A 12255-nucleotide genomic window follows, 5' to 3' on the forward strand; every position below is an offset into this window, starting at 1 on the left:
AAATCCATATTTTGAAGGGGAAATATTCCTAAGCAAGAATTTAAAAGCATCTATTTACATAAAATACAAACTGCATTCTTTTTTATCTCCTGTCACATATTTTTTGATATTGTATTTATAACAACAGCATTCCCACATTTTTCCATCTCTTTCCCTAAATTTATACATAAATTATTCTTTGGTATAAGACAACATCTCCCAAAATAATACTTAAAATCCTACCTAGTGTTCGTGGTTTCCACCAAGAATGTCTCCAACAACCCTTCTCAAAAATAAATTCTTACTTTTCTTTCTTCCAATAGGATTTTGAACATTTCTAAGTATACTTATTCTGTGCCTACTCAACACAATTACAACATTATTTGAATCCACATACTTGCAAGTATGTCTAGAATTTTTCTCTACTCCTGATATCATCTTACATAGGTAATATTGCATGGAGTTTATTATTACACACATGAATAACTTCATTAGTTGTATTAGCAGTCCACTATATGCCCGGAGGATGGCCTATTATAGACTGCAATTATTTAGCATTTAGTTCTCAAGGCATAGCTAAAGAACCTTGTTAGAAATAATTGTTGACTACTGCCTAAAACTCAGTCGTGTCTAGATTTTTTTTTTAGTACCAATATCAATCTATGAGCATCCTCTAAGACTAGCAAATAAACTACAAGACACTTTGCATCAGTGCATCCACAGCTACTTAAATTCCAATACCAACTCCTACAAATCAAGACAAGCAAAAATTGACGCCACAAATTTCTACGTGTCTCTTATGGGAACACACAATCATTACCAATTACTTTAGTACATTTTATTTTTTAAAAAGATTGTGGAATGTGTGCCTGCTGGAAATTATGTCTAATGAAGTAAGAGGGGAGAAACATATGGCAGAGGTGGGAGATAACTAAATTAAAATAGATTACAATAACTAGCACAGTTTAAATTCTAGCTATCAGAGATATGCTGAAAATTATTCAGATAAATGTGATGGCTACAGTCACAACTGCTGCACAACACTCTCCAACCTAGCAGTGGTAAACAGAAAGAGTGAATTCATGACTACGTAAGGCAATGGCATTAGCAGATACACACACTCGTTTTACCTAGTGTCATTCAACAGTCTGATGTAGTGTCCTTTTTGTTGTATCTCTTTCCACTTCACAAAATCAGAATGATCCAGCTATCCCACATCTAGGAATATATCCAAAGGAAATGAAAGCTACATATGAGAAAGTGAACTGTACTCCTTTTTTTGCAGCACAATCTTACAATAGTAAAGACATGGAAACAACACAGATGTCCATGCAAAGAGGAATGGATAAAGACTGTGGTATATCTTGTCTGTGGAATACTACTCAGCCATTAACATGAATGAAATTCTACCATTTACAATGAAATGGTCCCAACTAGAGACCATTATGATTAGTGAAATAATTCAAACATGAAAAGACAAATATTATATGTTCTCTCTGATATGAGACAATCCTCATGCAGAATACAAGATAAACAGATATATAGAAAAAATTGCATATACATCTAGAGCACCTATATAATAGAGACTTTTATATCAATGACATGAAGAAACAAAGCAATATACATTTCTACTTCCAAATCAAAGATGGACTCACAAAGAAAATGTTAAACGTATCTTGACAATTGGATGATGGACTCTTTGCCATTGTCCATACCTACAGTGTCAGAATACATTTAAATAGCAGAATGATGGTGTTACGATTTTTGTTGAAGAACTATACTATTGTAATGATATGGGAGGAGGGGTGGGGCTTGGGGAGGGGAAAATTGAAATCCTGAAGCCTATGGAAATGTATCATGAAATAATAAAATACCGTGTTGTGTTGGTTGTAAAAATTTGCTTTCTTTTGTGGAATGATTAATCAGAACAAGTAAAAGATATCAGCCTTCTCAGAACTAGCAGCAGAAGCATACGAAACTTTAATAAAGGATGACAGGAGGTGACAGCATAACAAGATTCAATAAGGACGGTAAAGATGATTTCCTAATTCTAACAGAACTTAACCTTAGTTTAAAATGCTTCTTTAGGTCAAAGACATTTTGTTCTCTAGATGACAATCAACCCCATTATTACACAAAGTGTTAAGTTTTCTCTTTTTTCCCTTTCGGCTCCACCCCAACCACCATCACCTTTCCCTTCAACTCCAGTCATTTATTTGATTTATGCCCTATTTATCTTATTCAGTCAAGACATTTTATGCCTCTTTCTTCTTTTTCCATGGCATACATATAAATAATCCTAAGAGAAATATCTCCATTCTTTTTAAAGGTTCTGCTCTCCTTCCTTCTTTTTTTTTCAGGCCTGAATAAATCATCAAGCAACAAGCTAAGACCAAAGGTGAACTGTGAGCTATGTAAGGGACAGAAATGGAAGGATATTAAAACACAGCCACAAATAACAGACAAAACTGCCCATCTCCCAAGTGCTCAGAAAAGAGGATGCTTCTTAAAGGAATCCTTGGTAGGAGGCATCAGTAAGTCAGCACAGCCCTGCTAATAGAAAAAGAGACCACTTACACTGGAGTGGCAGAGAAAAGACACTGGCAAAACACGCCATGGATTAGCAATTCGCGAAAAGCAATCACATTCTATATCAGTGAGTAAAACTGCCAGGAAGGATGCGAACTGAAAAGAACATGTCTGAGCAAGGGCTTGATTCAATTAGGTGTCATTAAAATTATAGTTTCACATTAGGCACACCATTCTGAGGCTCACACCTCATGTGGTCATAACTATAATTCTTTCCTTTAATTCTGTGTCACCATTGCTCCTATGTAACTATTTGCACTTCATCACATTATCACTTGCCGGTCCCTGTAAAGCCGTCTACACAATCAGAGAAAGTCTGTTTTTAACTAAACTCTCACTGGAGTATCCTACTCTGCATGCTCTACATTTCCTTTAGGGACCCTACTAGAAAGAACTTGGTAAAGCTGTGCTGTCCAATATATGTGGCCAATAATCACGATTTGTCACTGAAAAATGTATTAATTAAAGATAAAAGATCTTAACATTCAACTCAATAGTTCGTTTTAAAACACTCAGTAGCCACATGTGTACTGGCTAGTGCACTATGCCAGATATCGAACATGTCCACAACTGCAGAAACATTTATTGGACAATGCTATTCCAATACATATGCTGATGGTTTGATGAGTTCCTATTTTTGTATAAGTCACCTCTCAAGCAGATTTAATTAAAATAGAGGATAATAAATCAACAAAACAAAAATGCTCAGCCCACATGGTGCTTACTCTCTATATAGAAGCTTGATGCTGAATTTTGTCTGCATTACTTTTTTTAAAGATTTATTTATTTTTATTGGAAAGTCAAATATACAGAGAGGAGGAGAGACAGAGAGGAAGATCTTCCATCTGATGATTCACTCCCCAAGTGAGTGCAATGGCGGGTGCTATGCCGATCCAAAGCCAGGAGCCAGGAACTTCTTCCAGGTCTCCCACATGGGTGCAGAGTCCCAAGGGTTTGGGCCATCCTCGACTGCTTTTCCAGGCCATAAGCAGGGAGCTGGGTGGGAAGCGGGGCTGCCTGGATTAGAACTGGCGCCCATATGTGATCCCGGGGCATTCAAGGTGAGGACTTTAGCCATTAGGCCACGCTGCCGGGCCCATTGCCTGTGTTTTAAAATCCTTCACCCATCCTGATACCAATGGCATTAAGAGCAAATTCTTATTTGTCATACTCAAGGGCTCACATGATCTGCTCCCGTATTTACCACTTAACTATTAGTGAGACACTTGGTGTCTTTGCGTTCTATGCCAGCCAATCATAACTCAGAAACTCTACCTGTAGAAGCCTCCCTCAACCCCATTTCCCCCATCTCTTTCCCCTGCTTTTGCTTATGGACATCTTTCAAGAAGCAAACCAATTATTAAAATTTACATGGAGCCTTCGTTGACCTTCTCAGTTATAATTAATTATTCTGTTCCAGGATATTATATTTCTTATATTTACTCTTCTAAAACATGGTTTAATAAGTAGTTCAGCAAATATTCCCTGTCTACTACAGGCAAATGACACATTAAACTTTGTATTTCCCTTTGAGTGGCACACAGTAAAACACACATGGGCACGGCATTCAGTGGAATAATCCAGAGTAGAATGTGAGTTAATGAGAGTAGCACTTTTTTGGGGGATGAAGGAAGGATTCCTGAGAAGGTAACAATTGAATATAAAATGATATGTTGTAGTCAGGCAAGCGACGCTGAGGGAAATTTTCATTCTGGGAGACAGATTTCCTGAGCAACAGCAAATGTTCTTAAAGGGTGCTTGGTGGCCAGTGTAAAAACTGTGTGGTGAGGTTTGTTGCTGGATGGCTTTGCAACACTAAGTACTAAAGTTGATCATATAAACAATTGGGAGTCACTGTTATCAGGCAAATAAATAATAGAGGCCGGCACTCAGATCAAACTGTTTTTCATGTCTACACAATGGATTGGAGGAGTGTGGTCTGGATAGTGGGGTCAGTTGTACTGAGCTAAGTTTTTATTTCCATTAATGTATGTGAGAGCTGAACGGGATGCTGAACAGACTGGGCCAGTTTGCTACATACACTGGCAGGCATAGAAACCAGGGCTGGGACCCAGCCTGGTCAGGGTTATTTTGGGTTGCCCTGACTAGGCTGCCGGTCCTGCTGATAAATGGGAGGGCCAAGTGTGTGGTTGGCAGTGTTGGGCTGGGTCACAACATTCATTGGTTTACATTAGAGACAGGGTTGGAGATAGAACTGATGCAGCAATTACAATATCAGCGTGTATGTTGTCTGACATGGTGACAGAGTAAGCTGAACTTCACACTGGCAAGCAGTAACAAAAGTCAAGTCTGGGATCATCTCAGATGAGGTTTTTCTGGGGTTCCTCCAAATAGAACTGTTGGACTCAGAACTCCAACAATGGGGAGAATTGTAGGACCTGTGGTCTGACCATGGAGTGTATGTGTTGGAACTGAACCTCTTCAGCAGCTAAGATCAAGCAGTGGACATCACACTCAGATGCACATGGAGGATATGTAGGTCTATTGGGGCCTGCAGAGGACATCTGGTACCACAGCAGAGGGAGAGAAAAGAACAAATTGTGCAACTACCCCAGGCAAGCATTGGCAGCAAATATCTGGGTGAATGGAGACTCTAAGGTGGACTATATCAGTCAAAGGACCTTAGATGGATTTCCTCATCCTTGGATTGCCGAGACTGACAGCATTTTAGATCTAAACCATCCTTGGAGCAGGCTGCACATCAAGGACCCTGGGATGGCATCGAGTGGCTGTACCCCATACACCAGGTACTGGGGTGGCACAGAGGTTACATGCGGCTTCTCCTCTAATTTTCCCATTTCCTCTTGAGTTAGGGGGAAGAGGGGGGTAAGATTTGGAGACAATAGTCTCACCTTGGTCAACTATGTGAACATCATCAAAAAAAATATCAGGGACAAGCAGTCAAGTTGGATATTCACAGTAATGATCTACAAGAGAAGTAAAAAGTACTAAAATGAGTGTGGTGGCACTCAAGAAAGACAAGACAGACTTAGGATTCTGTCAAAGTAAACTGGTAAGTCAAAGATTGGCAGATGCTGGCAGGTGAAGGAAACAAGGCAACCTGCTGGTGTCCTGCTTTCCAGCAATGAGAGCTAATTAGGTGATAGTGTTATGGACAGAAAACATCAGTGGGAACCAAGTCAGCACAAGAAGGATGATTTCAGTTTGGGGATTGTTGAAGGCCTTACAGAGAGCTCACCTTATTAGCATTTTTTTCTAAGGATTATTGCTTCCCCACAGGCATCTCTCTTAGTGTATTGTATATTCCTTGAGGGAAAGCGAAATCCATTAAACCTGTTTTGTCCCATTCAGAAGCCAACACAATTCTTTGCATGTCGTAAGAGCTCAAAAAGTATTTGTTGAATATGTAAGTGTAATGAAAGACTGGATAACACTTGCGAAAATAACATATTTCTGGGCTTTAATTCCCAAAATCACAAAATGAAGGTTTTCCCTAAACTGTTACTATAACCCTTTCTAAAACTTTATACAAATGTCATGTTCTCTAGAAGGTAAAATTACAGAATAATATGTTACTTTCATTGTACCATTTCTTGCATAAACGGCCATTGAAAAAGTGTCAAAATTTGCATCTGTAATGAGAACCTGAAATGGTAATAAATAAAAAATGCTTGAAATAGGAAGCCCATGATGCTCACTCTGGAGAACAATAAAGTCTCAGCCTCTAAGGAATAAGTTTTTAAAATCAGTAAAAATGGATCTGGTTCATAATTAAATGAAAATGTTAGTGTAGAAAAGCTTTATATAGAATTTAAATTTAAACAAAAGTTTTGTTGGTGTTTTAGTCACATTTTGTTTTTTTATCTAAATGTATGCTATTATATTCAACTTCTAAAAATGACTTATTTCCCTTTTAGTGTAAAATCTTTATCTTACAGTAAAGAAATACGATGCTCTTAAGCTTAGCAATAGCTTTAAAAATATTTTATCCTTAGCAAATAGCAGAGCAACAGATTCTAGTCTACATTTTTCAGGCATGAAAGACATACAAATAGACAAGCATAAAAATAAAATCTCTACTTTTAGAATATCACAGAACTGAATAGCATGTCAGAAAGACATCCTGATAGTGAGCACGCGAACTAATCTTTCAGGAGGAAAACTGCAGCATGAAAATGAAACAAACCAAAACTTAACTCCGAGATTTTGAACGAGATTTTGGAAAAAAGAAAAAAGCCACAACAGTATAAAAACAGAATCATTTTGCTAACAAGGGAAGTATCTTGAAGACAGACAGTGCTCTGACCTTTTCTTTCATTTGGGAAAGTAAGATGTCATGTCCATATAGCTGTCTTCTGAAGTAGGACTAGGGATCAAGGATCTGATTCACCACTTAGTGAAATGCATACCATATTCACGGACTTTAAAATGCTATTCACATTTGCAATACAAAGGAAATGAAGTTCAGTAAGCTTAACAATCCTGTCTTAGGAGACACATTAGGAGGTAGAAAGGTAAAGCTGAATCCCATCGCAAATTTAACCCATCATACAATAACAAGTTGAATGTGCTGCTCCTTCTACCTCAATTAATATTTTACTACATAAGTTACATAATTGCAATGCGGTAAAAAGCAGTAAGCAAAATACATTTGTGGAGTCAGTTAACACTGTATTTGAATCTGAACTCCATACTCAATAGCTATTGTGAATCTATCATTTGAGCTCAGCTTAATTACTTTATTTAACAACAACAACAAAAATTCATTGGAAGGGCAAAGTTACAGAAACAGGGACACACACACACACACACACACACACACACAGGGAAAGGCAGAGTCAGAGAGAGAAAAATTTTCCATTTGCTAGTTCGTGACCCAGATGGCTACAAATGCCAGGGCTGGGACAAGCCAATGCCAGGAGTCAAGAGCTTCTTCAGGACTCCCACAGCAGTGACAGGGCCCCAGGTACCGAAGCCATCTTTCCTGTTTTCTTCATGCCATTATCAGCGAGCTATATGAGAAGTGCAGCCCCAACAGCAGCTGCTGCTCATATGGAATTGCCTGCATTTCCATTCCATTTCAGCTGTAACATCTGTAAAACTTATCTCTCATTTAACTTCCCCTTATCTTTCAAATGTTCAAGTCTTAACTCTGTAGTCACACATCTGTTAAAATGTGAATAGTGATTGTATGAAGTTATTAATAAATTATAACTTACTACTATTATATTAACATATGTCAACAGATTCTATATTGTTATTAATACTGCTTATTTATATTATTAATTCTATAATTATTAACATAACTAGCATTAATAATACCAATATTAGCTTGGTGATGTATTAATGTATTCTATTTTAATATAATGTATATTATATTAATATAAGTTTAATATATTAATTTAAACATTATTATTATTACAACTTATAAGTTGCTATTAACGTAAGCATCATTTACCAATCTCCCATTGATTCATTTTACCCATAGTCACTGAGTATCAGCACCCGTGTGGGAGAGTTGCATGTGGGAGACCCGTCTCTGTCTCTCCCTCTCTCAATAACTTAGAAAATTCATTTAAAAATATTATAAGACAGGAAATGATAAATGTTTGGGGAGACAGACAAGTTTATTCTAACTGAAACATTAGGTAACACATACATGTGTTAAAATTTTACATGACACCCAATAAATAGGTATAATTTTATGTTGCAGTTAAAATGTGAAAAATATTTTTAAAAACTATCTCTCCAATTGTAGATGTCATTTTTAGGTGTTAATTTTAGGTGTCATCATGAGCGCATGAAGGAATACTTGGATACTGTGGTAGTACATTACTTCTGAGTATGTTGTGAGATGTTGCCAGAAGAGATTAGCAATCCACTGTATCATACACTGTTTCAAGGTCCACCCTCCTCCATGCGGATTACTATCATCCAATCTATTGACAGTCCTGGTACAATAAAACAGCAACAGAAGTGTTTGCCCTCTTCTAGCTGGGACCTTCTGAACTCAGGTGTCACAGCTCCCCTGATTCTTGAGCCTTTGGACTTGGAATGAGCATTACCTTATTGACTTCTCATAGTGTTAGTCAGTCAAATGTGCTGCTTATTACAGAACTAGATCTCTTGTTTCTCCTGTTTGCAGAGGGTTGATTGTGATACCCCTCAACTCTCTTGATGGTGTAAGCCGATTCCCATAACAAGTCCATTCATGAGTTTCTAAATACAAGTGGGATTTCAATGGTTTGTGGTACAATGGTGTAAGCTGCCATGCTGCCATTTAAACAATCAGCATCCTAAGCGTGGGTTCAGGTTTCAGGTTCTCCACTTCCAATCCAGCTCCATGTTCATAAGCTTGAGGAAGCAGTAAAAGATGGTCCAAGTATGTAGACAGCTCTAATCCAGGTCAAAGACCAAGATGGAGTTTTATACTCCTGCCTCTAGCCTGTCCCAATCCTAGTCATTATGATCAAATTTGGAGTATAAGAACAAATAAGACTCTCTCTCTCTTTTTCTTTTCCTCTGTCTCTTCCCTGACACTCTGCCTTTTAAATAGATAAATAACTGTTTTTAAAAAATACAAGTCTGTGGAAAATGGAATTGAACACTGGTACATATCTTTGAACCCCTTCATTGCATCCTATTTTGTATCTGTTTCTCCAGAGAATCCCAATACTTCACCCATACTAAATGTTTTCATGTAAACTCATGAATACATTCACCATCCTTTTGAACCATCCTCTCCGCCCCTACTCCCTCAAAGACTAGTCTTTGCTTTTAGATAGGTTTGCCCATATGGAGGTACAAAAGAGTAAGAGGAAAGTAAAGCTGGAGTATTGATCTTCTGGTTGCCATCCCACAAGGCTGTAAGGTGGTAGTCAGGCAGCCTTCCTTAAAAAGCTACAATCTGTCTCCACAACCCATTTTCTCCCTTGTTCCCACATAAGGGTAGAAGAGCTCTCTGCTGTTACTGTCTAGGCTCTTGCTCTATCCTTTGCTAGCTCATGCACACCTAAATAAATGGGCCCTTTAATACATTTTCCTCAAATAACTTGATGCAACATATTTACCCTTGCTGATTCAAACTGATACAGTAAATCCAGGGGAAAACTCAGCTGTCAGCATCCAATGAGCCAGCAATAACTTTCCTGTTTCCTTTATCTCTCCTTCCTGTCCTTGCTTCTACTGTAAAAAAGGTAAGCAAAAATGACAGAAAAGCTAATTAAGTTCTTTTTCAATTACTGGTTTCCTCACCACATTAGGTCTGAACTGTGAGAAATCAGAAGATTAAAACCAAGATAGAAGTTTTAAAAATCACTTCATAATTACTGGTTAGAAGAGAAAAAGTGACACATAAGACTGAAGATTATTAGAAACGTTTTGACATGGCTTCACTTTTTCAATCAGGTTTAGAAGAAGAATTCACCTCATTATATACAATTAAATGGTAGTGCATCACAAAAACATAATTGCTTTTCTTTACCTGTTTTTTAAAAATACTTTAGTTATTTTAGTTTTAAATTCCAATAGCTGCATTGGAAGCATCTCAAATGTTACTTTTTTCTTACTAAGAAGGAACAGTAGCAGGAAAGGGGGTTCTTAGGAAATATGTAGAATACTGAGCATTTTCATAAGGCAGACCTGAAAATGGCATCCACTTCAGTTAAGGGGAAAGAAGGGCATCCAAAGGAAGAAGACTGAGTCTTGCTCTAGAATACACCACCAGATTTACACAGAACCCAGCTGGCAGTATATGGGACTTACAGTCACCAGCTCTGTGAGCAATCTACTCAACCACACCTAGGAGTGAACACACATCCCATGATCCAGTTGCCACAGTTAAGTTCATAAGAGCCTGAGCCCAGGACCTCAGCTCCACACCATTCTAAGTACCTGCACCAGGTGCTGCTGCCACTACTTGTAAGCCATTTAACATCTGAAACTAAGAGTGATCCCTCTAGCCATGTCACCTCACTGTGAGGAAAATAAGAACAGCAGGACTGCAAAAAATCCTTGCCTCTGATAGCATTAACAACTTCACTGCCGCAAACTCTTACAGTGTAAGGTAGTGAAGCACTCTGAATCACTAATAATGCTTGCAGCTAAAGAAGATTCTTAGAAGCTACGGCTTCACTGTTCTCCAGAATCAGACCCCAACACCCTTCCCAACCGACATGCTAAAACCTATCTGCAGGTTAAAGTTATATAAAGATGCATAAAATTTACTGTGTAAGGTTTGTAATAGGTGATTTCATCAAATGTTCAGATAGCCACACAGACATAAGAAATATGAAAATCAAGCATCATTTCCCTGTATAAAATGCATTTATATTTCACTAAGTGACAACACTGGCTTATTAGTTCCCTCAGAGTAGAATTTTCCCAGTAAGTGAAGCTGGGCAAAAGTTTCAGAAGACTCATCAGTTCTCTGTTAATTGTTTTGTTTTGTTTTTTCTGTTTTACTCTCTGATTCTGTTTTTCCTTCCATGGTAGACGATGTGAATTCTTTTTTTTTTTAAGATTTATTTATTTTATTACAAAGTCAGATATACAGAGAGGAGGAGAGACAGAGAGGAAGAGCTTCCATCCGATGATTCACTCCCCAAGTGAGCCGCAACGGGCCGATGCGCGACGATCCGAAGCCAGGAACCAGGAACCTCTTCCAGGTCTCCCACGAGGGTGCAGTGTCCCAATGCATTGGGCGGTCCTCGACTGCTTTCCCAGGCCACAAGCAGGGAGCTGGATGGGAAGTGGAGTTGCCGGGATTAGAACCGGCACCCATATGGGATCCCGGGGCTTTCAAGGCGAAGACTTTAGCTGCTAGGCCACGCTGCCGGATCCCGACGGTGTGAATTCTTAAAAGAAGATCTAAACTTTCTTTACGAACAAGCCTAATTCCCTCGTCTAGTTTTATTAGTCCCGGTTTCTGACAAGAGGCTACTATGAAAACACAAAAGTAGATAGGCACTGATGGCAAAAGACCTTTTCAATATCAGCCCAGTTAACAAGTTTTAAAATGAAATAACATTCAGGCTATGCTATGTGTGATAAACGGATGCATGTTCCATTGCATCCTTTCAACACTGCTTGCAGTGAGTAATTCTACAATGTACAGAAATTGTTTAAGTCCTTTAGCAGGATTTAATTAAGGCTTTTAAACGCAGCCTGAAGGATACATAGATCTGAGAGGCAAAAATAACTATTGTATATTCAAAAGGAGACTACAAAATAATCATTTGACTTGTGCTTTTTAATCCTAAGGAGTTATTTGTACATCTTTACCATACCATCAGGAGACTTACGTATTATTATTCATCTTATGCTTGCAAATCAAAAAAGGAAACACTTGTCCTTCATTATTTAACACTAAAATTTGAAAACTACACATATGACTTACTAAATAATATCACCTGGATTGATTAGGAATGGGTCAGAATCTTGAGTGCTAGAATACTGTTTTATGATCATGACCTTCTTTCCCAAGGGTCAACTTTCCCCCTCACGGAGACAGTGCAAACGGCCTACCCACCCGGAAGAGATGCACATCTGGGGAGTCATAAACCAAGCCTCTCTGAACAGGGAGACTTGGACGTGGTGCCATAAATCACTTGCAGACGTCAGAGAGAACTGATAAAGCAGTGCAAAGCTCCCAATGAAGTGCGGCCCAGTTGCGGGAGATTGTTGTGATGATAATCGCCTGAACAA

At 38.3% G+C, this 12255-nt stretch overlaps 1 protein-coding gene across 1 annotated transcript in view; it reads right to left on the reverse strand.

Annotated features, from left to right (window-relative positions):
- CTNNA3 (catenin alpha 3) overlaps window positions 1-12255 on the reverse strand; it is a 1173927-nt gene that overhangs the window by 601344 nt on the left and 560328 nt on the right. The gene's annotated exons all lie outside the window — the stretch shown is intronic.

The sequence above is a fragment of the Ochotona princeps genome, chromosome 13 (assembly GCF_030435755.1).
Source record: "Ochotona princeps isolate mOchPri1 chromosome 13, mOchPri1.hap1, whole genome shotgun sequence".
Taxonomy (NCBI): domain Eukaryota; kingdom Metazoa; phylum Chordata; class Mammalia; order Lagomorpha; family Ochotonidae; genus Ochotona; species Ochotona princeps.